The sequence below is a fragment of the Psammomys obesus genome, unplaced genomic scaffold (genome assembly GCF_907164565.1).
Source record: "Psammomys obesus unplaced genomic scaffold, mPsaObe1.curated_primary_1811, whole genome shotgun sequence".
Classification (NCBI taxonomy): Eukaryota; Metazoa; Chordata; class Mammalia; order Rodentia; family Muridae; genus Psammomys; species Psammomys obesus.
In genome coordinates, this window is record NW_026590062.1 from 7,653,927 (window position 1) to 7,678,419 (window position 24,493).

At 42.4% G+C, this 24,493-nt stretch overlaps 1 protein-coding gene across 3 annotated transcripts in view; it reads left to right on the plus strand.

Moving 5' to 3' along the window:
- Med13l (mediator complex subunit 13L) overlaps nt 1-24,493 on the plus strand; it is a 221,437-nt gene that overhangs the window by 84,247 nt on the left and 112,697 nt on the right. The gene's annotated exons all lie outside the window — the stretch shown is intronic.

Genomic DNA, 24,493 nt, shown 5'->3' on the forward strand with positions numbered 1-24,493 from the left:
TTCCTTCCTTCCTTCCTTCCTTCCTTCCTTCCTTCCTTCCTTCCTTCTTTCCTTCCCTCCCTCCTTCCCTCCTTCCCTCCTTCCTTCCCTCCTTCTTAAGCTTCCAAATAAATTAGGCTATCCCTTCAAAACTTAGAAAAAGCTCTTTGTGGAAAATCTTTTCACAGAAATTGGTAGAAGATTACTCATACATACTATTCTTGTTGAAAAAATGTCATTGCTCCATTGTAGGAATGAGATGCTGAGATACCCGGTTGATAGTTGATGGACCTTTGGGGTTTGTTTCCTGAGTTTGTTATAGAAAATAAATCAGGTTAGATGCAAAGGGATCTGCCAGCTGCTGACTCTTTGGCTTACTGCATCTCAGCACTTTGATCCGAAATACAGTGTTCTTAGTGCCTGTCTTAGAGGGTCACAGCAATTACCAACAATTGCCAAAATAATTTATTTTTATTTTATGTGCATTGGTGTTTAGCCTGCATGTATAGCTGTGTGAGAGTGTCAGATCTTGGAGTTATGGACAGTTGTGAGGTGCCATGTGGGTGCTGGGTATTGAACCCAGGTCTCTGGAAGCGTACTGCTCTTAACCACCGAGCCATCTCTCCAGCCCCAAATAAGGTGATTTTTAAAGTGACTGGCGTGGTAAAGCTGATAACCTGTTAATTATTGTGAGCACTATCACAATGCATGTATACCAGCGTTGGCTCTGATCTTCTCTCCTTCTCCACCTTACCCCAACACCTGTTACGGAGTAGTATATGTTCCTATTTGTTGGTGAAGCCACTGCTGCTTGCTCCTAGAGTATGTCCTGCAGTGCTTTCTCTCTTTTTTCAGATTCACAGTTCATATACAACTTTGCCCAGTGCTTCTGCAGACATAATCCTGTAACCCCAAGACTCACCACCAGTGAGCAGGACTGTGTGGAAATGGGCTCTGTGTTTGAATGCTCAAGTTTTTTGGTTTTGTTTTGTGTGTGTGTGTGTACTTTTTGTACAGAAATATCTACAATATTTCTGTAGAATTGTAGAATTAGTTAGAATTAGGTAGAATTGTAATAATTAGTTAATTCCTTGCTATAGGGAAATAAATTTCAGTGTTTCACTCTTTTATCTCCTACACCTCTCCACATCCTTTGTTTGATGTGTAAGTCAGCCCAGAATTTGAGATGAGCTTTTGCTTTTGGTCATTATAGTAGATAGGATATAGATGGCCATGTCTGTCTCCCAGATTTCATCCTTGCTTTTGCAGTTCTGGCCTATGTAGTGTCCTTCTTGGGTTTAGGATCTCTATCAGTTGCACCCAAAGAGGCTTCCTATTTCTACACTCTGTAACAGGCAGCTCTGAAAGCCATCATGGCAGTGTGCCACTTTGACTGTGGTCCCACATGTCACATCAAGCTGCTGTTCTGCTTCTGCTTTCTTTACCAAGGGCTCTGCTTCATGTTGACTGGGTGCTTGGACACCAAGGGCCCAGTGTTGATGCTTTGTCATTCCAGTCAGTGGGTGTTGCATTCTGTTCTGTGTGAACACAGGTTGATGTCATAAGATGTGGGATCTAAAGAGGACCATCATCCTCTGCCTGCAGTGAAGGCCAAGAATCACAGGAACACTGACTTACCTTGTTGAGAGCATGTGCTTGGATGCTCACACTCACGTGCTTCAGGAGTTTATTTACATTGCAGAAGGAAGAATCCTATTTCCTGATGGGCTTGTTTTGAAGATGAAACACAGATCTTTTAGGAGTTGAGAAAGAAGCAGATTAGGAGGGGCCGGAGGGCTTGCAGGGCCTTCTCACTGGGCTCTCTTTTGACACATGTGCACTGGATCCTGGCAGGGCCTGGGGTTATCTGTGATAGATGTGTGCACTTCTCTGGGCATGGGTCAAATTAGTACTTCTGGAAAAGGGACAGCACAGGCTGCTAATGAAGGAAGGTGGAAGTAAGGAAGAAAAGCTTGTCCATCTGACTTGCCTTGGGGTGGGTATTGAGGCTGGGAAGCCTGGGTTATTAGGCTGCATCTCCAAGCTGATGCAAGCTCCAAGCTGATGGAGCTTTTTTTGTGACCCAGCCCAGTTAGGTTCCTTGATGTCCCCAGCCTTGGAGCCAGGCCACATGTCCTCATCTCAGCCACTCAGGGAGGGATAAGGGCTATTTCCTCCCACGCTGTTACTCAGTAGAGACATCTGATAACTTAGGGACACTTCTGGTCTTTTATATTGTAGCCTGGAGGGAACCATTTGAGATAAGATGTGCTAATTTGAGATAAGATGTGCTAATTGTATTTGCAAAAGACTTCCCTTAACAGTTCCTACAAAATAAGCACAGGCCACTTCCTGTGCATGCTGCAGCTCACTGTAGAGTGCTGCCTACCATGTGTGATGGTACCACCTGCCAGCCAACTAACCAACCCACGAAGCTACCCATGCTTCAGCTACTTTCTGAAGGGATGGTTACATTTAAGGTTTTTTATCTTGAAGGAGAATAAACAAACAATGATGACCATTCCATGAGTGGGTGCTGAGAGAGCACTACATGTATTACGTTTCAAGTTTGGGTTTTTAAAAACTCTTTTTCTAATATTATTTTTAAGAGAATGGGGTCTTTTGCTATGTCGAAGCCCAGGCTGACTTTAAACTTGTGATAGTTCTCTTGCCTCATCCTTACAAGTGCTGAGATTACAAAGGTGTTCTCCCCATCTGCAGCATAAGTGTTTCTTTTTCAGCTTGTCTGAGTTGTCCCCTTGATGCTGTGATACTTAAAACTCTGGAAGGTCCTTAAATTTGACACTAACCTTTGACTTTGGAATAAACACCACTTCTAACAAACATTGCTTCCTCTCAAATGGGCTGGATTTCATGTGGACTTTCAAAAACTCGAGTGCTTTTTCCTAAGGAATCCGAGATTGTGTTTATTCCTGTACTGCTCTCAATCCTTTCATTAGTTACATTGGGGTTAAAATGATGCCTTTGATGCATCTGTTCATGCCTCATATGCTACAGTGAAAAACTACACGTCATAGTTTATTCTTGCTGGAGACAGTCCACAGGTAGTTGGGGAAATACTTAGTCTCATTACATACATTTACAAGAGTTGGTAACTGAGCCATAGTATGTTGCTAATAGCAACACAGAGTTGAAGAATGACACATTTTTGGAGAACAAAATAATGACATTTATAATAGAATGAAGAAAAATTTTATGAAAAGTAAAAGGTTTAAGAAAAACTGGTAGAATGAATTGTCTATAGAAGCAGTGAACTAAGTTCAGAAGTTTCTCATCTAATGAGTTGTGTGAAAACTAGTTGGAATGTGAGTTTACATATATGGCATGGGAATGATATTCCATTTTCAACCCCATACAGTTGTACTAGTCATTAAAGTAGGCGATGTTCCCTCCTGCAGTTATGCATCTCTAGTCATTTTACTGTATGAGAGAATGTCTGCATGGAAGCTAGAACCAGATGGTTCTCCATTTTCTTTTTTAGGTCTGCTTCCCTGGATTTAATCAGGTATGGGAGAAACATCATTAAAAATACAGCATGTACAGTGAACATGTACAGTCTTTCTTCCTCGTTGGCGTTGCCTCCAACAGTATGATGGCTGTTTATATGGTGTTTCCCTTGTATTAGGTGTATAAATAATCTAAAACAGTTTGAAAACACTCCGTGATTCTGTATCGAGGACTTTGGTATCCTCACTAAAGGTTGCATGTATTTACGTTTTTGTATCTTGAAGGACAGATAAACCTTCACGAATAACATAGGTAAAGAATGTTTCTTATCAAAACTATATAGAGAGAACAAAGGGACCTTGAGTGAGAAGGGTCAAGAAAAGGGTGGGTGGGGTTGTGACTATGCTCAAAGTACATGATAATAGCTGTAAGAAATGCTTTTATATTATACAGTGTCAAGTTTGATGGACTTGGACCAATGGCAGTCGGTAGAGCAGAGTGTACTTTGGGTCCCTCCTTATACCTACTCTTGTCCTTCTACTTCTCCCATAGTTAAATGTGAGCCAGACACTTGTGGGTGATGTTGTATGGCAAATGTTTTGCCTGGTCTTTTTTTTTTCTACAAACCAACCAACCAACTAACTAACCAACCAACCAACCAGTCAACCAACCAGTCAACCCACCCACCCACCAACCAACCAACCAACCAGCCAGGCTATTTCTAGTTGGCCCAGGGATGAGCCCTTAAATAGTTATCCAACAACAGTTGATCAACCTTCAAATTATATGCAGTTATATCTGAAATTTGATAGAAGTTACACTAAATGGACTGAACAATTTGTATTTATATACTTATACCCATACATACATACATACATACATACATACATACATACATACATACATACACAGTGTAACAATAACAATCAAAGAAAAAGAGGCCATGGATTTGAGAGGGGGGAAAGGGGAGCAAAGGAATCCATGTTAAGGAAGGTGTTGGAGGCAGGAAAGGATAGGGACAGGAAATGCTGTAGTTATATTTTACTGTCAAGAATAAAAAATAAAAATTTCTTTAAAACTAGCAATAACTTTAATGTTGCATGTGTGGTGATGGGGATGATCCGAATTGATCTTGGTAGTAACAACATCTTAGCCTCAAGCATATTGCAGGCCTGAGAATCCATTGGTGAGAGGATCATTAAATAATTAACTTCATGGGCTGTGGAGCCAGGCTAGGGTTACAGCCCTCTGCTCTGGCTACTTAGCTGTAGCCACTCCTCTTCATTTTTGAGGTTGGGAATTAGACTCCCAATATTGCACTGAGTTTGAGGATTATTCGCATCACATGTGGAAGTCACTTGGCACAGCACTTAGCTCCTAGACACTTCTGTGTGCTGCTGTTAATGTTGTGGTGGTTCTGCCTCTGCTAAAAGAGCAGCCAGGGCCTTTGTTAAAGTTCCTGTGCAGGAGCTCCTGCCCCTGGGCCCCGATGCTGATGTCGACATATCTGAAAGTATTAGGGCCCTTTTTACTTTCAATTTGTTTTTTATTTTTTATTTTTATTAATTCTTTATTAATTCTGTCCCCTCATATCTGCCCTCTGCCCTGGCAACCTCGAAATCTCAAAAAGAAAATAAACACATACACACCCTAAAACAAAACAAAACAAAACAAAACAAAACAAAACAAAACAAAGCATAGAAAGCATCCCATTGTAGAAGCTTTGGTGTGTCACATCCCACAGGGTTAATAATGGGATTATTGTGCCTTTTTATCTGAGTGTTGTCAACTTGGGATGAGAAGAAACTCTGAGGCTTTGGTCTAAGTAAACCATTATTATGTTGTGGGGAAACACATCCTAAGCTCAAAAGCAAAATCAGAACACGTGCATGTTTTGCATGTCCAGGTTAGGAGGGCCTTTTTTCTCTTTGAGTCCCAGGTCTCTTTCAGTAAGGCAGTGCTTTAAGCTAGAAGCAGATGTGTGCACTGTTACCCCTGTCCTAGAGGAGGTGCCCTTGAGTACTAGCTGGCACTTGTAGGAGGATGAGGCCTTCCCCTGTGGCAGCAGCTCATGTCTGTCATGCTGGGTATGTGAATTCCTTATGATGCTGTTCACACTGTGTAGGAAAGGATGTCCTTGTACTTCTGACCCTTTCTTGCCCACACCCAATTATTGGGATTGTTGGGGTACCCACTATATATTTGGTTTACTGGGGAGAGAGCAAGGACCAGGCCTTCTGATTCGATCTTTCCTATTAAGCTTTGTGCCCTGAGGAGCCAGTGTAGGAAAGAGGGCAGCAGAGGGCAGGTAAACAGGAGCCTTTAATGTGCTATGCAAACTGCTCGGGTGCAGCTGCAGTCTTTTGGAGATGTCCTGTAGACAGGACTTGACACTCTACCTGTCCCCAAGCAAAGAAAAGTCCAGGAATAGTATCTTTTTATTATATCTTGCTAGCAGGCTGTGAGACATTCCTGTTACTAAAGTTCGTTTAGAAATGGAAACAATAACATAATTGGATGATACCATAATTATGTTAAAATAATTTCAAACTGTGCCACAATTACATATCCTTTCCTTTGATAGGTGTTTAGTGAGTATTCACTCTTTACAAAAATGTTTTGAGGCTTTATATGGCTGTTCTGTCTGCGGGAAATTTTAAATTCAGTAAGTAGGGAGAGCAAGGGAGAGACAGGGAAAGGGACAGGGAGAGGAAGGGGTAGAGAGGGCGAGGGAGAGGGAGAGACGTCTCCTGTATGAAGCAAATATATACTTACACAATTTGGAAACAACCAGCCATACAGGCCACAGGCAGTGCGGTCATGTAGGGCCTGGGAAGGAGAGGGACAGTACTGACCAGATGCATAGGGCAGCTAGAAGAGGCGGCAGCTGAGTGACCAGACAAATGAGATTGGGTGTCTTGGACGAGCTAAAGCTGGAATGGGAAGCCAAGAAAGGGAAGAGTATAGAAGTGCTCTGTCAACGTGCTGAACACCCTCAGGATAGGAGCTGGGCTGCCACAGTGCTGATCACCCACACTTCCTCCTTCTTAGCCATATTAGCCATATTAGCTCACTTTGCTTCCCATGATTCCTGTAGACAATACAAGCAATCATTTTACCTCTGAAAAATAATACTTCCTTCTGACTTTCTAAGCTCTGCTATAGCTTTATTCCTGCAGAATAGACTTCTTGTTGCTCTGTGGCAGCTATTTCTTTCTGTTCCTCAACAGTAGGATTCTGTGTGAGTAGGATTCATCATGTCTGTTTTTTCCAAAGACCATGCATAAAAGAGTTGACAAAGAAATATAATATATATATTATATATATTAAATATATATAATATATAAATATAATAGTAGTCATTGAGACAGAGGAGTTTCAGTACACATGCTCATTGTTAGAACTGTTACATTCATTCTGACCTTTGCTGATAGAATTTGTTCATGGTATCTTTTGCTGTTTTGTTTTTAGAAAGGGTTTTAAGCCGTGTAGTGCTGGCTGTGTTGATCAAGCTGTCCTGGAATCACAGAGTCCACTTGCCTCTGCCTCTCAAGCACTGGGATTAAAGGTGTGTGCCACCATGCTTGGGTTCATAATACCTTTCAGAGTATCTTTTCATACAGGACGAGAAGAAATATTTGTACCTACAGCATTTAACATATCTGACATTTCTATGCTAAGATATCTTTTATCTGAACCATTTGAAGATGGACTTCTTCATGAGGACATTCCTCTTCAGTAGCTTACCTCCCTTCACTGACTTTGGTTGTTGCAAACCTGGTTAAGATGAAGTTTAAGCAGAGGCCTACTAGAGATTCTTCCTAATTCTAGTTTCCTCTTAACAGTAAGGTGATGGACAGCCTGAAAGGATGTGGCAGAGGGACGAGGTGCTGAGTGGCATGTCCTGTACTGAGTTCCCGATAGGGGAGAGTGCACTCACTCTGACCCTCAGAATTGAGATCCAGTAGGTCACCTTGCAAAGAAGGAACAGCACATTAAGGGGGGGGGGGTGAGGGTACGGCCGGGGGCCATGTAACTAGGAAGCAGGAGGTCTCTTTGCAGGCTAGACTCCGCCAGTTCAGGGATTATCTTTCTCCATTCTCAGAACTTCCAGCAGTAAGGATGGAATCCCGCAGAAATTTTAAGTAGTGTCACAAGCAGAAGTCAATACAAGTCAGGAGAGCAATGCCCAGGGTTAGAAATGTATACCTGACTTGTGTGGAGGTTATGGCCAAATGCCACAGCACCCTCGTGGAGCAGCACGTAGTGCCCAGCTACTTTAGGGGAGGCCTGAGGAAGCTCAGTCCTGCTTGTGGGGGATTGGAAATGCCAGTTGGAGGATTTAAGGTTTCCTTAATCATTGCTTTCTAAAAATGTGGCTTTCCAAAATGATGACAAGATGTAGATGTTAACTGGAAGGAAGGGTAGAAATAGTGTTTTCTGCCATCTTTGATTTGCTCTCCAAGACTCTGTTGTAATTAAATGTGACTATGTTGATATGTTGGTCTACTGTAAGGGAAGGTATGTTCTGGCCTTAGGCAGACAGAAGAGGACCAGACACTGGGTGGCATGTCGCATAGTGTGGGAAGTTAATGTCCAGCGACACGACCTGCATGGTCAGCCAGAAAAGAGATTTGGCTCAGGGCCATCTTGCTATCGCAGCGATCTCCACGTCCGCTCGAATTCCAATTAGGTCTTCGCAGAGTTTCTTGCAGTTAGAGCATCTCTTTTGACAAGTGTGCCTTTCTTGAACACATGCACTGGGGCTTATCTTACATACAGCCTAATGTAAGGGAAATGAATCTATCCATCTCTGTCACTTCTATTGGCAATACATTTTTTTGTAACTTTTAAATTGTTATCTTTATTTGTCTCTGTGTGCACACATGTCACACCATGCATGTGGAGATCGGAGAACAATGTGTGGGAGCTGGTTCTCTTTTTCCTCTTTAGATTCTGTGCATTCCCCACCCTGCCTCCTCCCCAGCTCTCTTTATTTTTGTGATTTTATCATTCATTTATGAGGTACATTTGCTTGCCACCTAGCTTTAGACTCTTAGGGGCCATGGGAAGGGAAATGTAGTTTCAATGTCATGGTTTTCTGAGTGCCTTTGGTAGTGTTGTTTGTGTTCTTTAAGTCACCTGTGTCCCTCAGCATTCCTTAATTCTGCTTTCCTACTTAGGGACTCCTTATGGCCTGTTTTCCTGCTGGGTAGTGAGGACTGGGTAGTGAGCTGCTAACCTTCTCACAGACACTGACTGATACCTTCTTTGTGTTGCTTGCTGTTGAGTCACAAACTGACCTTTTAGGCAAAGCCTAAGCTCCTATTTATGAGGCCTAGTCCTCATTGTAAATGAGAATTAGAAAGCAGAAGTAAACAAGCCCCCAAAGACATGTGAGGTAAAGTTAATCACACGTTTATTGACTACTTCAAGCAGACAGAAATTCCAGAGCTCTTTAGACAAATGTGAGTCAGGGAATGTGGGTTAGCTCACCTATAATTAAAGCCTGAGGAGAGTTCTGTAAAGCATGATAGAGTGGACACTGAATGGGGCCAGGGCAGCTCTTCCACATTGCACAGTTCACCAACCAAGTCAGAATACGGGGTGTGGGTCAGGGAGCATCAGAGGTCAGGTTGTTGGGTCGGAGCAAAGAGAAAAGACAAGTGTTCAAAAAGCACTCTACACACACCTGGGGCAAACAGTGCAAGTGTGGGAACCTCTCTCTCATCTTCCTTCTTTCAAAAGATGCTAGAAGAAAACAAGTTACTTCTCTGGACATTAACAAGTTAACAAGGTTTCAATGTATGCCATCAACTTTTGACATATCTCTCCTATGATTTTGTTTATGGTGTTACTGTATAAATTGTGTCTTTCCAAACAATTTCTCCTTTTTGAGCCAGCTGTTCTGTTCATTTTATAGCAGTAGTAAAATTTACATTTATGAAGATCACCAGCATCAGTTGTAGAACTGGTTTTACTATGTGATTTTGTATACTTCCATAATAATGTATAAAATAGAATTGTAATGATAGTGCTTGAGAATTGTTTACACATAATGAGAAATTCAAGAATTACTGGATTTCACTAAAGTTTTGTTCTGAACTTTGATGTGAATGAATGACTATGTGTATACATTGTGGTGTTTATTAATGAATGGAAATGTGGAACTAACATTCAGGTCATTGTTAGCTGCTTGGAATAAAGACCCCCCCCCTTTTCAGCAGTATGCTTAATTCCTTTATCTCAAACTAATACTAATAATTAGGTAATTTCTTTCATCAAGGAATCAACTTTTTTTATGACTACAAAGTCAGTACATGCTCACTGTATAAAAACACTTTTACATTGTAAGAATTCACATAAGAAATGTAAGTTCTTCATTGTTGTTGTAAAGGGACAGCCTTATAATTTTGTGGCTTACAGTTACGCTTTAGTAGAGAGAGGATGATTGGTTGCTGTTGTTCTGGTGCTAACAGGCATGTTGTGGCAGAGTTGTTCACCTCAGCTTCCTTGTGGTACTCTGAGAACCAGAGATGATTTGGGCCTGCAGGCATCTTTATGGCATGGTAGGTATAGATAGTTTAAAAATGGTTGGTTTTGACAAGGATGATAGAAACACCAAATCTGTTGTTTTACTTTTTGTTGTTACCGATAAGCTATGCTGTGAAGACTATGATAACATGGAACTATTTGGTTATTTCTCTATGTTTCAGACTCAATATTCTATTTATCTGGCACAGAACAGAAGATTCTTAGTTTGGATATAATCCTGCCTAGTACATTGCCAAGTATAGCAAGCCAAGTAGTATTCTTTTTAGTATTAAAAGAAATGCTATCACTGTTTTACAGTGTGGCTTTTTTTCTTGGAACAGAAAAGCAAAGCCTTTGATGCTCCTCCAGTTGACAAACTTCTGAGTTTTCATCATCACCTAACTGACTCTTACACTGTCAGATGAATGAATAAATAGTAATTTCTTGGTATTTCAGGGTGACTAGAATGTCCACATGGACACCAGAATCCAAGATGCTCAAGACCCTGGTCTGAAATGGCCCAGCATCTGCATCTAGCCTGTTGTTCTGTGTACTCGGTTGTCTCTGTGCTCCTTCCGATTCCTGACAAAGTGCAGATGCTGTGTGGATGGCTATACTGCATGCTCAGTACAGACACAGTCCCACCCCAGTACTTTGAGTTTGCAGTTGATTGATTGCTTAGGTGGGCAGGAACATGCATATTTTCTCTGGCCTGGAGCTGTGTTTATTACTCTCACATCTCTAGTACCTCCACACATGTAGTCATCCTAACACAAGTATTTGAAAGGTACTTGCTCTTGTATAGACAGATCCTGTTTCCATTCTTGTCTGCATTTAGACTTTGAGTCAAGACTGTTTAGAGCATATTATCAAGATTAAAACAATTATTGCCAGACACCATTATTTAATGATAGCAGAGTGTGTGGAACATGCTCTAAAACATTTACTTTATGTCTTATTTTTGTAACCGAGGTCAGCTTAAACTAACACAACATCCAGGAACTGCTGTATGCTCTGACCTACAGCAGCCATGTAGAAGAAGGATAGAGCTTGGTTCTCTGGGCTGAAACGGATCGTTCCTGGTGGGCCAGGCCAAACCTCAACCTCTCTTGGACTCAGTTTTAAAAAAACTGGTTTTTGTCTCCCAGCCTGTGATGAGGACATCTCTGCATGCATACTTTGGAGTCTCTTTCTTAAGAATGTATATACAGTGATGCACATGGAGATTAATATCACAACTACGTGTTCCAGGTGCCCACGTGCCATGTAGCACTGCCATCTGGCTGACAGTGCCAATGCCTGTTAAACGTTGGACATAAATGGGTTGAACCCTCTGTCTCCTGTAGGTGGCAGTGTGTCTTTTAGAAGTCTAGATGTCAGCCCATGTTAATCTGTTCATCTCAAGGAAGGGATGCTGAGAAACCTTGCCAGGGAAAGGAGGTTGTGTTAGGCGGTGATGTGCTGCTGACAGGGTCATGGGTCTTGTAGTGACCTTGGGACGTGGGGTGAATGAATCGGAGAAGTTTTGAGACAGGAAGGCTGCAGCAGTGCCCAAGTGCAGCTGGAAGCTTCAGGGTGGAGATGCTGATGGTGTGGTGTAGTGAGTTATTAAACCTTGGCTGTGTTAACATACGCAGAGAGACTGCTGCAGGCTCAGTGCACAGACTATTTAGTGTAGGAAAAGCAAAGCCCACAAACTTTTATGGAATGTTTATTTCTGCCAGAGACACTGTTTTGAAGCGCCTCTTCTCAGTGGTTTTGTTAGTCCTTGACAACATCTCCCTGGAAGCAGCTGAGGCTTCAGAGACTGTACTTTTGTCCTCTCTTTACTGAATGTTCCTGTATTTCCAGGAACTACATGTCGTCCTGAGGAATGTGATGAGATCCAGTGTTGCCAGGGAGGGATTACCTTCTGCCTAGTGTAGTCACGTAGTATGCACTACCTGCTCACTAGTCACCTTAGGTGGTATTAAAATGCTTATGTTCAGCTGACTCAGTTCTATTTAGTCAAGGCCCTAAAAGGTGCTTTGGTTGTTCTGTTTCATTACAGGGTGAAGAGCCCTGAGCTGATAAATCTTAGACCTGTTCAGCGTGTAAAAATCCATGGACATGTCCATAAAACCCTGAAATCAGACACTGGTGTTTCCAAGCGTTGCTCAGGATAGACAACCTGCTTATTTATTGTTTGTGAATTGTACCTAATTAAAATTTATACACAATCATGGTCACATACACAGACATGAATGCACACACTGTCATACACATGCACACACATAAAACATAATATATTGGGTTTTTGAAGATGCCTGCACTATGAACACATCATTATATCTTCTTCAAATAAGGGTACTACTGCACTGTTTATTCTTCATTATAAATGTTATTGTCGAGTGGTTAGCTGAATTGATAGTAGCACAGACAATTTATACTGAAGATGCTTTGGGCAAAACTTCCATGTTTTAGGATAGGTTCTTTCATTATGGGAAACCGTGTGTGAGAAAATTGATTTGGGACAAAGATAATTTCAGAATTCCAGAAAAGGCACCTGAAGTCACTGCCAAAGTTTTTACGATACTGAGGAACAGCAGCGGGAAATGTGGAAATGTGGAACACTGACCCACTGTGTCCACACTCTCAGCAGGTAAGACTGTGGCTCTCCTTGGTGTTGTCACTCTGGTGTAGGCATTAGGAAGGCTAGTGCTAGGCATTGTTTTAGAAGCAGCCCTGGGGTGTTGGTGGGCACATTTGAGTAGAGGAGCCAGATGCATCACTCAGGCGTCATAATGCTCTGTGCAAAGGGAGAGTGGGCAAAGATACCCTTGTGTTGTGCAGGCTCTGCTGCCCTATGCAGCCACCTGGCTTCAGTTAACTTCTGCAGCATTGGCTAAGTAGTTGGGAGTTGAGAGGAGGGAAATGTGTGTGGTCTTTGTGAGCAGATCAATAACCTGTTTTTATAAAGGCACAAGTTTCCCTAATTTTCATCTTGTTTGGAAATAGTCTTTGGGTAGGCGCACAGTTTAATATTTTTGACTTTAACAAATGATTTGTGGCCAGCCCTTGAGACAAAAGAACAAAGAGTGTACTAGCCTCTTCTTGCCTTGTCTGCCCTGTAGTTTGTTTTCCTAGTGTCCTTCCCTCGCCCCAGCCCTTCTTTCTGTGAGTAATGATGTTTATAAATCTAATGCAAGCCACAAAAATCACTTAATGCACATTTTTTTTTTTTTTGGAGTGTTTTAGGAGAAACATGTCCCAGAGACTCATGCACAGGAATCTGTCCCGAGAGGGAGTTGTAAATCTGTTAACATCATTAGCCCCGAGGACACAGAACACCTAAAGGGGTTGACTTAGAACTTGCTTCTGTGGCACAACTGATTCCAGTTCTGAGCTGATGAGTGCAAATGAGACATTGGAATGCGATGCATCCATAGCCATCCAGAGAGACACCCAGGAAAGGAACACAGCCAATCCCTCTCCTCTGCTGATCATTTCCTTTTACTTACCTCCTGACCAAAACCAGTTTTAGATTGTATTTTGTGTGCTATGTGCATGAAGTGAGTCATGCTGACTTTACTTTCAATGGACATTGATGTGACAGAGTAACACTTGGCCTCACTCATTTTGGCACTGAGGGAGGAAGAAAAACAGCATTCATTAAATCTGTTTTCAGTCTTTTGCCAAAACCAAACCAAACCCCAAAATGTACTTTCTCTGGGCTTGGAAATGTAGCTCAATTGGTAGAGTACTTGCCTGGCATGCATAGTTTCTGGGTTCCTTACTTAGCTTCCCAGACCCAGGTGTGGTGGTGTGTATCTACAGTCAGTCCCAGACTCTGCAAGTAGAGGTAGGATCAGGAGTTAGAAAAAAAACATAGAGCTCCCTATACAACCCTCATTTGTATTGTACAGTAAGTTTGAGACCAGGCTGGGCTACGTAAGGACCCCTCCCACCCCTACAAACAAGAAAGCAAATAGCAAGCTCTTCTAGGCAGTTTTGTCAGATTCTCTTGAAGCATGTTCTAGTGCACTGTGTGAGAAAGCAGACACTTGAGTCAGCTGTCTCCTCTATTCACTGGATGTCTCTCGATCACCTCCTAGGAAGCAAGTGGTAATTATAACCCAGTGGGGCTGTGAGCGTTAAAGAGGCAGTGTATGCTGAAAATATCATTATTGTCATCTCCTGTCAAGTAAACAGTACAGAGAATAGATTAAATTTGGGCACGTTGTAATCGGTGGTTAGCTATTGGCAACTAAGGTCCAGATTTTAGCAGTCAGTGCTGATCCTAGAGTCATTTGGCCAAGAATCAACCTGTTCATTCTAAAGTAATAGAGCCTGAGCCTGAAAAGCCTGCCACCAGATGATAATATGCTAGCAGGCAGATAAAGGCCCATTTGTGTGAGTACAAAGAGGAACCAGTTTGGATGTTTATACTTCCAGTAAAGACACTGAAAAGATAGTTCTTATTTGACAAGACAGAATATTCCAGCATGTGATGAACATGCTAACAGGCTTGATTTAAATGAACAGGGCTTTGGAAGTGTCATTTTGTTTTATATATATATATATACATGTATGAATTGTACATGCTTGCTCTTAAAAAAAAAAAGCAACAAGTTAGTAAGGGTTGGAACTTTTGGTTACTCTCCCTTTGAAGTAGGGTCTTGCTCTGAAGCACAGGCCACCCTTGAACTCCTGGAGCCACATGTCTAGCCAGCCTATAGCAGCTACAAATCTATTTCTGTATGTACTTGTTTGATAAAAGGAAACATTTGCTCAGAAATATTTGAGTGCCACTGTTTACCAGGCACTGTTTAAAGCACTGGGATAAAGCCAAAATGAAAGTCTGAACCTGATTTGTGTAATTTAAGCTCTAGGGGCTAATAAAGAAGTCAGCCACAGGGCATAAAACATGTCCTATGGTGGTGATTTGGAGAGTGGTTGCTGGTCTGAACTTTCCAGTAGTCAGAGACAGTCACCTACAAGGTGGACACATGACACTCACAGTGCTTCAGGAAGAGAGGACAGTGGCCACAGGCTGTGGGAGGACGACATGACCAGGTTGGTATTGAAGCAGGGAGAGCAGACAAGATGATGCTTGTAAGGGACCTGTGGCCTCCAGAAGGGTGCATACTTCAAAGATGGGAAGAAGCAGATGTATTCTTCCATCTTGAAGGTGGAGCTGGTGGCTTAGATGTAGGATGAGAGTGAAGCTGGAGCAAAGCTTGGAGGAATGCACAGGAAATTTGCCACAGTTTCTGGACTGTTCAGTCACTTTAAAATCCTATTTTTAATATTAAATATATAATATTTAAATATTATTTTAATAATAATTTGGAAAACCTGGTTACTAAGGGATAATCTTATTTATAGTTTTTGCTATCATATCGTACCATTTGTATTTTTTCTACATGTAAAGCTATTTTTGTGTTGTTTTTACAAATGTTTCTACAAATGCTTTCTACAAATGAAAAGAAAAAAAAAAAAAAACAAAACAGGGCTATAATGCAGTATGCTACCGCCACCTAATGTTTGCTGTCTTTAAGTGTGTGATCACAGCTGGCCGTCTAGCCTTGATGTCGGTTTGAATGCAGAATGTTAGCAAATTAATTGAGGTTTATTTAATTGCCTTCATATTAGGTTCCTGTATGATACTTAACATGTTAATTGAATTGTATAGAAATAAGGTTGTGAGTTGAAGATTAATTTTATTGACATCTTGATCTCTATTAAATTCAATTCAACGGATATCTGTTTGTTTTGATCAGCCCCATTGTCTCTCTGTTTTCATGGTTATTGTGTTCTGATGGGTAGAGAACAGATTTAAAACAACACATAGTAAACAAACAAGAAAACAATTAACAGATGAGTGAAGCAAACAGGACAGCAGTCATTGCTGTTCTGTGAACAGAGCCTGTGGCTGAACAGAGCAGAACAGCCTGTGAAGATGATCAGATTGCAGTGTGGCAACCATGCCACAGCAGCTGCTGCTCCTGCTGGACAGGAGGGCTTCCCAGGGAAACACAGGAGTGTCTCACTGCCACTGTGTGGGAGACGTGTGTCTTTAGGGAAGACAGTGGCTCTGGAGGGGTTTATTTTGGACTGCTTCTTGTGGTTGTCTGTTTTCTATGTCCTCTTTCCAATGGGTTAGAATTGAATGGGTTGGTTTGCTATCCATCTCAAGATAATGCCCTTTCCCAGAAAGCTACTGTAATGCTCCCGAGAGCTGCGTTTACCAGTTTTGGTTCTACCAGTTGTAGTACCACATGCCTGCCAGTGATACTGTTATTCTCTAGATAGAGTTCTAAAAGTCACTTGTATAAGAAGCAAGAATGCCAGTCCCAAGCCAGCAGAAGGCTCAGTATATTCTTGTCATATGTGCAACGTGCTTTGAGTAACATTCTGGCCATTGGGCATGCAGCTTTGAAGGCTTCAGTAAGCTGTCATCTAAGCTAGATGGTGAGCAGTGATGAGGGCCAGCTTGTGCTTAGTGCTCCAGGAGAGGGGAATGAATGAGAGCACAGCATGCCTGGGAAAAGGCAGCTTTGTTTACAGTATGCAAATTTTCCTGTTAAGGCACAGTTTGTTTCTAGTAGAATTATAAAATATACTTATGCCAGGAATGGGGATACATGATCCCATTCTGGGGGCAGAGGTAGGAGATCTCTGTGAGTTTGAGGCAAAGCCAGCTTGGTTTATACATAGTTCCAGGACAACCAACATTACATAGAGAAAGCTGATCTCAAAAGCAAAGAAACAAAAATAACAAGAAAGTATCAGTCAAAAAACCAAACCAAACCAAAACAAAAAACCAGAAATAGAATAGCCATAGATGTGTTCTCTGCCAGAGAAGGCTGTCGGGGTTAAAGGTCTGTCTCTTTAACAGATAGTCAGAACATAGCCATTAAGCTTAATACTCTTTCCTGGTACTGAGTGAAGGAAAATAAATGAAAGACTGGTTTCCTATTCTTAAGGAGTTAATATTGCTTGGGAAAATGTTTTTCAAAATAATGTTTCATGATAACTGTACACGAATTTAAGCTTTAAAAAATTTATTATTTGAGCTGGGTGTGGTAGCACATGCCTCTGATCCTAGTGCTAGGGAGGCAGAGGCAGAGACAGGTGGATCTCTTTGAGTTCAAGGCCAGCCTGCTCTACAAAGCGAGTCCAAGACAGCCAAGGCTACCCAGAGAAACCCTGTCTCAAAAAAACAGAAAAAAAATTATTTTTTATACTGTATGTATGAATGTTTTACTTGCATATATGTATGTGCACTGCATGCATTCCTGGTGCCTGTGAGAGTCAGAGGAGGGCTCTGGGGCCCCTGGAATTGGGGTCAAAGATGGTTGTAAGCTGCCGTGTGTAGGCTGAGATTCTAACTAGGTTCTCTGTAAGAACAGCAAATGCTTTTAACTGCCACGCCAGTCTCCAGCTCCAGCCCCTCATCCTTAATCTTAAGAAGAAGGGACTAGGTCAGGCTTAGTGGTACACGCCTTTAGTCTCATTATCCTGGAGGCAGAGCAGGCATTATCCTAGGGCTATGGGAGTTTGAGGTTAGCTTGCTCTACATAGAAAGTTCCAGGCCAGTCAGGAGGGAGGCCACACTTCAAACAGTAACAGCAACAAAAGAGGTAATTTTAACAGTTTTAGCTCTGATGTTGGGTGAGCCCACCTGGCCATGTTATAGTATTGACCTTTGAAAGGCAGTGTTTTCTCTAGAGAATGTGATAACCCTTAGTTGGAAAAATGGAGACTCTATATTATTAGATTGTTGCTAAGTACAGTGTGACTCTAGATCTTCAGCGTCACCCCTTGATAGTCTATGCCTGCCAACAGGGCAGTAAAAGACACTGCTTACATTTTATTTCTTCCAAGCCTTTGAAATGTTGGTGTAAAGTTTGAGAAACATGCCCCACTGGTGATGTTCTCGACAGCATTTTTTTCCTGAGGAAGGCTCCGTGTTTCACCTGAAGCTGTGACTTCCTGTTCTTGTGGGTAGGTGGGAGCCACCATGGCCGCATCTCCACTTACATAACCATACTGGGGCTGCCATTAACCTGTGGTTAATGGCTCGGAATTTCTGCAGTTATCTGCAGAAGAGACATTCAAAGGTAATCTGATTTTTACCACCCCCCCCCCCCCATTTTAAATACTCAAGAAACATCCTAATTCAGAGATTTGAATTATGGCAAAGTCTTTCCATCTCTGGCTCAAATTTATTGTTTAAATAAAATGGAACAGAGCACATGCTGCTTCGTAGTGTTTACTGCCATCTAGTCCTTTTCTTGAAAGTTTCTGATAGGTGTATGGCAGATGGTTTCTGAGGAATTAGACCTTACCAAGTCATACTTATGTTAATTGAGCTTCCCCAGAGCTGACCTGATGTCCACAGACAGTGTCTGTGGGAAGCCAGCAGCCCTACACACCACCTGAGTCATAGAACTCCAGAGATGGATGGAACCAGTTAAAAGACTAGCAGCTTTCCAGTTCTGTCTCTGCTTCTCCTGGACCAGAGCTGGGAGTAGAAATCCCAGGGACCACCTAGGAGATCCTTGGGTCCTTCCTGATCCTAGCATACTTCAGTCTCTCCACCACCCAACTTTTTCCTGTATGACTGACTGCATCAGCTTCTGATAAGTAATGGTATGACTGATAAGTAATGGTAGTGTTTCTAAGTCTAAGCTGTAAAGAGCTAGAGAATTAGGCCGTGCTTGAGTACATTTATTTGTGAGTCAGACCATTCTATCTTTTAACACACACACAATTTAAATAATGGCTTGTTTTTATTTGTTCCACCTTCATAGTTTAATATCCAGCATTTTTCAAGCTCTTGCTATTTAAAGGTCAATTTCCTTTGGAAAAGGAAGCCTATGTGAGTTGTTCACTATTGGAGAAGTTCCCTGACCTCAATTAAGGCAGAGTAGCTATTCTGGGTGCAGGCTTGTCACTTTGTCTCCATTGCACTCAGTATGATTGGGGGGTTAATAACAGATCCTTGACTCCTTCTTGGGATTTCACTGTGATTTGGGGTTCCCGAAAAAATTTTCATGGCTTTCATAGACCCTGAGCTTCTGGTTGGTGTATAATTCTATTGACACCGTGATTCTCAAATAGATTGGTTCTTAATTCTAGATCATTTGTTAACTTTATGGCCTTGATGACCACACAATTTATTGTCCTAATTTCTTTGTCATAAAGTAAAGATTCTCTGTGTCTACCTCCTAAGAGAATGGTTTTGTTGCTGGATACAGGTAGTTACTTGCTTTGTCTCTTTGCCTTTACTCCACCACCACCGCCATCAGCATTTTACACTCTCACCAGCCTTTCCAACAAGAGTGTTGACAACATCTGGAGGTAGAGATTCTCAAAGGAGTTTGGGCTTCATGGCTTGAGATGTCCTTGAAAGAAGCAGTGCTAGAGTTAGACTCTACAGGGAGGTGAGTTCAGAAGGCAAGTGCTGTCCCCTGACAATTATTTCAAGGCAGGCTTCGGCTGTGTTTATTGACGTTCACCTCGCTGATCTTTTGACTTCAAGCGGTTCTCACAGCTTACCTCTCTGATCTGACCTTTGCTCAGAAACTAAAATGTTCATGAAAATGCGCACCTACTGTGCTCTGTAATGATGTAGGGCCACTAAGCTACATTCACTATTACTGAAAAACATACAACTGTGCTTGGACTTTAGACACGTAACCACCACTGATTTGGAGTTAATGCCTTATGTTTATAGCTATTATGTGATTATAAAGCATTGTTCTACAGGGCAGACACAGTCCAAACTATTTGATACAGAGACAGCATAGGAAATACAGTGTAGCGAGTGCATCACCCGATTTTTGTCTGTATGTGCATGCTTAAATGCTCCTAGGAAGGATTTGGTGCAGTCTGCCTAGAAGCATGTCTGCTTCATTTTGTCCTGGCTGTTGCACCGTGGCCAGTGTGATGACTCAATTCTCCCATCATTTCCTCCTGTTGAAACTGCAGTAAATGTTGTTTAGCAAAACGTTCTGTGGCATCATGTAGCCATCAGTTGACATTATGCCTCTGTCTCTTTTCCATACATACATAGACAATGCGCATACAAGGGCATAGCGCACATGCTCCAGTGGGAATTGTATTGGTCAGCAATCACATTTATCATCATGGAAACTGAAGCTTGTAGTGATTATTCAGGTGTGAGGAAATCATTCTGATGAGCTCACTTTATAGCAATACAAAATGCATGTGCTTTGGGGACCAGTGAGCATGCGTCTGAAAGAGTCATGGCACACCTAGTACTGCAGCCTCTTAATGTCAAGGGACTGCAGGAGCCAGATATCTTTGAACAGCAGACCTAAGCATAGCAAGAGCTTTCTGTGTAGTGAAAATAATTTCTAAGTAGCCCATAAGGCTTCTGAGTAGCCATCAGTGTGCATGCCATTAATTCAAACCTCAGCATTCCTTTCCGTCTTGGACTTTGCTCTTGATGCTCTCCCCTCAGGCCTGCCCCCCCCCCCTCTTCTAAATGACCTAGCTCATTGGTTACTTTGGGTCTCAGAACCAGAGCTTCCTGTTTGTGGTGATCTTCCCCTGAGCATTTGCTCCAGTTACTCACTGCTGAAGAGCAAGCTGCTTCAAACTCAGTGGCACAAGTCACAACTACTTGATAATGTCTGTAGGTCTCTTAGATCACAGATGTGGAAAGGGATTAGTAGATATTCTTGTCTCTGCAACAGGGAGTCTGATGCCCTGGTTGGACAAACAAAGACCATTTGTTGAATGGCCTGATGCTAATTACCCAGAGATGCCTTTAGTCACTGGCTCACTAATGAGGGCTGGAGTGAGCTAGCTGTGGCTGGGCGTTCCATAAGTGGTCTCTTCATGTGCTTGGACTTCATCTCTGAATAGTGGCCCTAGAGTAACATACCTATTGTCAGTATTTTAGGATGGCCTTGTAACCCAGCCTAGAGTTGACATGGTGTCACTTTTACCCTGCTCCTTGGTTGAAGCACACTGTTTCCAGTAGAAAGAGATAGAGGCCCTTTGATCAGTAAGAGCGGTGTCAAGGAATTTGGGATTCACTTTAAAGGAGGTCATATCTCAGCCCTGTCGCCACTTACTGTCCTAACATCTAATACAGGTGAGGTGTTTTTGTGTAGGAAAAAGTATTATTGTTACTATAGTAGTTAAACATAAAACTAAGATGAAGTTTGTTTTGTGTAAAGATATTTCTTGTTCTGTGCTGGTGTTTTAGTCTCTGAAGTAGAGATGTGTGAATTAAGGCCCACAACCAGTTAGTATCAGTTAGTATTGACACCCCAGTATCCTGTCCATTGTGCATGTCTTATGTCATATTGTGTATTATAATTTAGCATTTATTTTTCTGACTGCCCTGTCTTTGTTTACAGTATGCTCAGTAATGGAACTATGTAACTTCAAAAAGGTGCAGCTAGGACTGCCATATGCTACTTCTTTCTCAGTGATTTGTCACCAGAGATAAAGCCTTGTGCTAGATAATGTGGACACTGAGTAGCATGCACAGTTACTCTGCTATGTACATAACCCCTTCACATAGCATTGTAACATCTCAGACCATCTGCACTCTACCGCACAGACTACATGGCTGGGTCTGGCCTCCTTGGAGGGTGTCCTCACCTACACAGTTAGTGGTCAGTGAAACAGTTGCCTAGGCTGTCAGCTGGAACAGCTCAGGGAAATCAGCACGTACTGCTTCTCTATGTAGCCCTAGTCTCTGTTTGCATGGCTGTGTTCCAAGAATGAACCTCCTGACAGTGTTTTAGGCTCCAGACTTGCAGACTGCTGTCAGATCTGTTATACTCTTGTTGAGGCAGTCACATGGAGCCGCGTAGACTCAGGAGCAGGAGCAAACACTGTTAGCACTTGATAGAGTGACAGTGTCACTCTATCATACGAGTGGCACACAGAGTGAGTTGAATTATAACTGTGAGCTTCGGAAAATACTCATGTCAGATTAGAGAAACTGTGTTCTGGAGTGCCTAGGTATCCAGGGACCTAGGTTGTCACTGGCACTGTGGAGTAGCCTAGTCTACAGCCATGCTGAACCTAGCTTTTCTGTGTGTACAGGTAATCCTGACTGTTAGGTCTCCACAGTGATCAAGATTGAGTCACTGTTCTCCTAGAGATGTAAGGGCAAGGGATGCTCAGCCATGACTGACAGGATGGTGCTGTGTTATTGGATGCACCGTGGACATTTGAAAATACCTGCCAGAAGCTGTTTATGGCTTTGAATTTGTCGTTGCCTTTCAGTTTTGAGAAAGTACGCTACTTTCTCAGTGCTTTGTCTGAGATTTGCAGGGATTCCGCTCTCTACATGTGGATGACTAGTGGAAGTCAGACTTTCAGGCATCTCTAGTTGAAGTTTTTTTCCCCCAACAGGGTAATTGCACCTTTGCAGCAGTGATGCTGTGCCCCTCCACCCCTTCCAGCCGGGTTCTCCCCTTTCTCTTTTGGCAGGTAGTACAGCCCAGACAAAGCTGGCTGCAAGAAACACATTTCTCTGTGCAAACAGCATGTTTAGTTTGACTACAGGGCATCTCAAAATGCAATTGCGATATGATGGCCTAAAAGAGCCCCCCCCCTTTTTTTTTCCCTAGAGATGTGTTTGGGATTGTGATAGTAGCATTATACTAGATATACTGCAAAATGACAGACAAGCTCTTTCAGTGCCATGGGTGAATTTGGCAGTTTCCAGAGAAAAGGGAATAAAAGAACACAACTCAATAAAAGAACATGATAACTCTTGTTTTGGTGCTGCTATTTCCACAGTGTAACATTGGGACTTTGGATGACTATATGTGCATGTACTTCTCTGTACGTGTAGAAAAGTGAAGCTCCTAGTCCCAAACCCCACAGTTTCAAACTGTTTGTTAAAGTTGACAACTACATAAAGCAGTGCCCAGCTCCATGTGCTCTGTCTGATGAGGATCCTGTGGATGCTTCAGCAGCCCAGTTGTACACAGTGCTGTGGCAGAGTCCCAGGTTTTCCTGTATGGTGATTGCCTTTCTGGTGGCCTGTGCGACCTGCGGATGTGTCACCGGGTTTTGAGGTAACATCTTTCTTTTGAGAATTATATGCTCTTAACTGGTGTGTACATACAGACTATGCTTATTTTATGTAGAATTTCCATAAACACTTATTTTTTCATATTTTCCTATGAAATAAACAGTAGGATCGAGTGAGTGCAAGTTCAACCCCTTTCCAGTGCTTCTCAGGCTAGGAGAGTTTGTGCCCCAGGGAGACTACTGGAGATCAGATGCTTTTGCCATCTAACACAGAGTCAGGTGCTGCAAGACCGTGCTGTGCACAAGGAAACTACTCTTTCCGCATTGTCTGGGTGCTAAGACCCGAAACAGTGGATGCTTTTTATAAGTGTTTGTGTAAGCCTGTGGCAGTTAGATAACATGTTTTTCAATGTTTAAGTGAAAATTACACTTTAAGTATCAGGTGCATATGCTCTTTCCTGTTATTTCTTACCTTGTCCTGCTAGTAAGTTTTTTGTTAAAGTGGCTTAGAGCACTTAACTTGTACAGCAGTCCTCATATATTCACCTTCAGACTGTCAGAAGGCTGTGTGCAGCCACACTGAATGCCCGTTTGCATTGTCTGCTGCAGGACCTACACACTTACTGATGATCAGCGTCATGCCATCCCCCACCCTCACCCCCACCCCCATGAGCTCACCTGGGCAAAGCAGAAAGTTGGCAGATAGGCAGAGCTTCCATGTGTACCAGACACACTGAGCACTCTGGCTCCGAGGGGAAGGCTGCACCCTGGAGCTTGGTGCATGAGAACTAGGCTTCCAAGATGTCACCACTCTTTTTATGAAAGACCTTTCTGGCCATTTGACAGTCTTGCCTTTGGCACTTATTTTCTGGAGAATGAGATTTCAGAGTATCAAAACATCCCACTACCAGGAAATTTTTGGTTAGGTTATTGTAGAATATGAGCAGTAGAAAATTAAAACTACATAGTCTAGAGAATTTTTAAAATATTCTTAACCTGAAATAAAGCGAAGCAACACAAACATTTTTTTTTCTGTTATTCCACTGTGGCCAAGATGGTTTTTGTTTGCTTGTTTTTTTCTAAATTTATACAAATGCGGTTCCTCTCCTCCCCTCCCCTCCCCTCCCCTCCTTACCCTCCCCTTTTCCCTTTCTCTTTCCTTTTTCCCTTTCCCTCTCCCTCCCTCCCCTCCTCCTTCTTCCCTCTCCCCCTTCCTCTTCCCCTTCTTCCCCTTTTCCTTCCCTTCCCTTCCCTTCCCTTCCCTTCCCTTCCCTTCCCTTCCCTTCCCTTCCCTTCCCTTCCCTTCTCCCTTCCCTTTTCCCTTCCCCCTTTTCCCTTTTTCCCCTTTTCCCTTTTTCCTTTTTCCCCTTTTCCCTTTTCCCCTTTTCCCTTCTCTTCCCTTTTCCCTTCCCTTCCCTTTTCCGTTTCCCTTTCCTTTTTCCTTCCCTTTTCCCTTTCCCTTTCCTTTCCTTTTTCCTTTCCTCCCCCTCCCCTC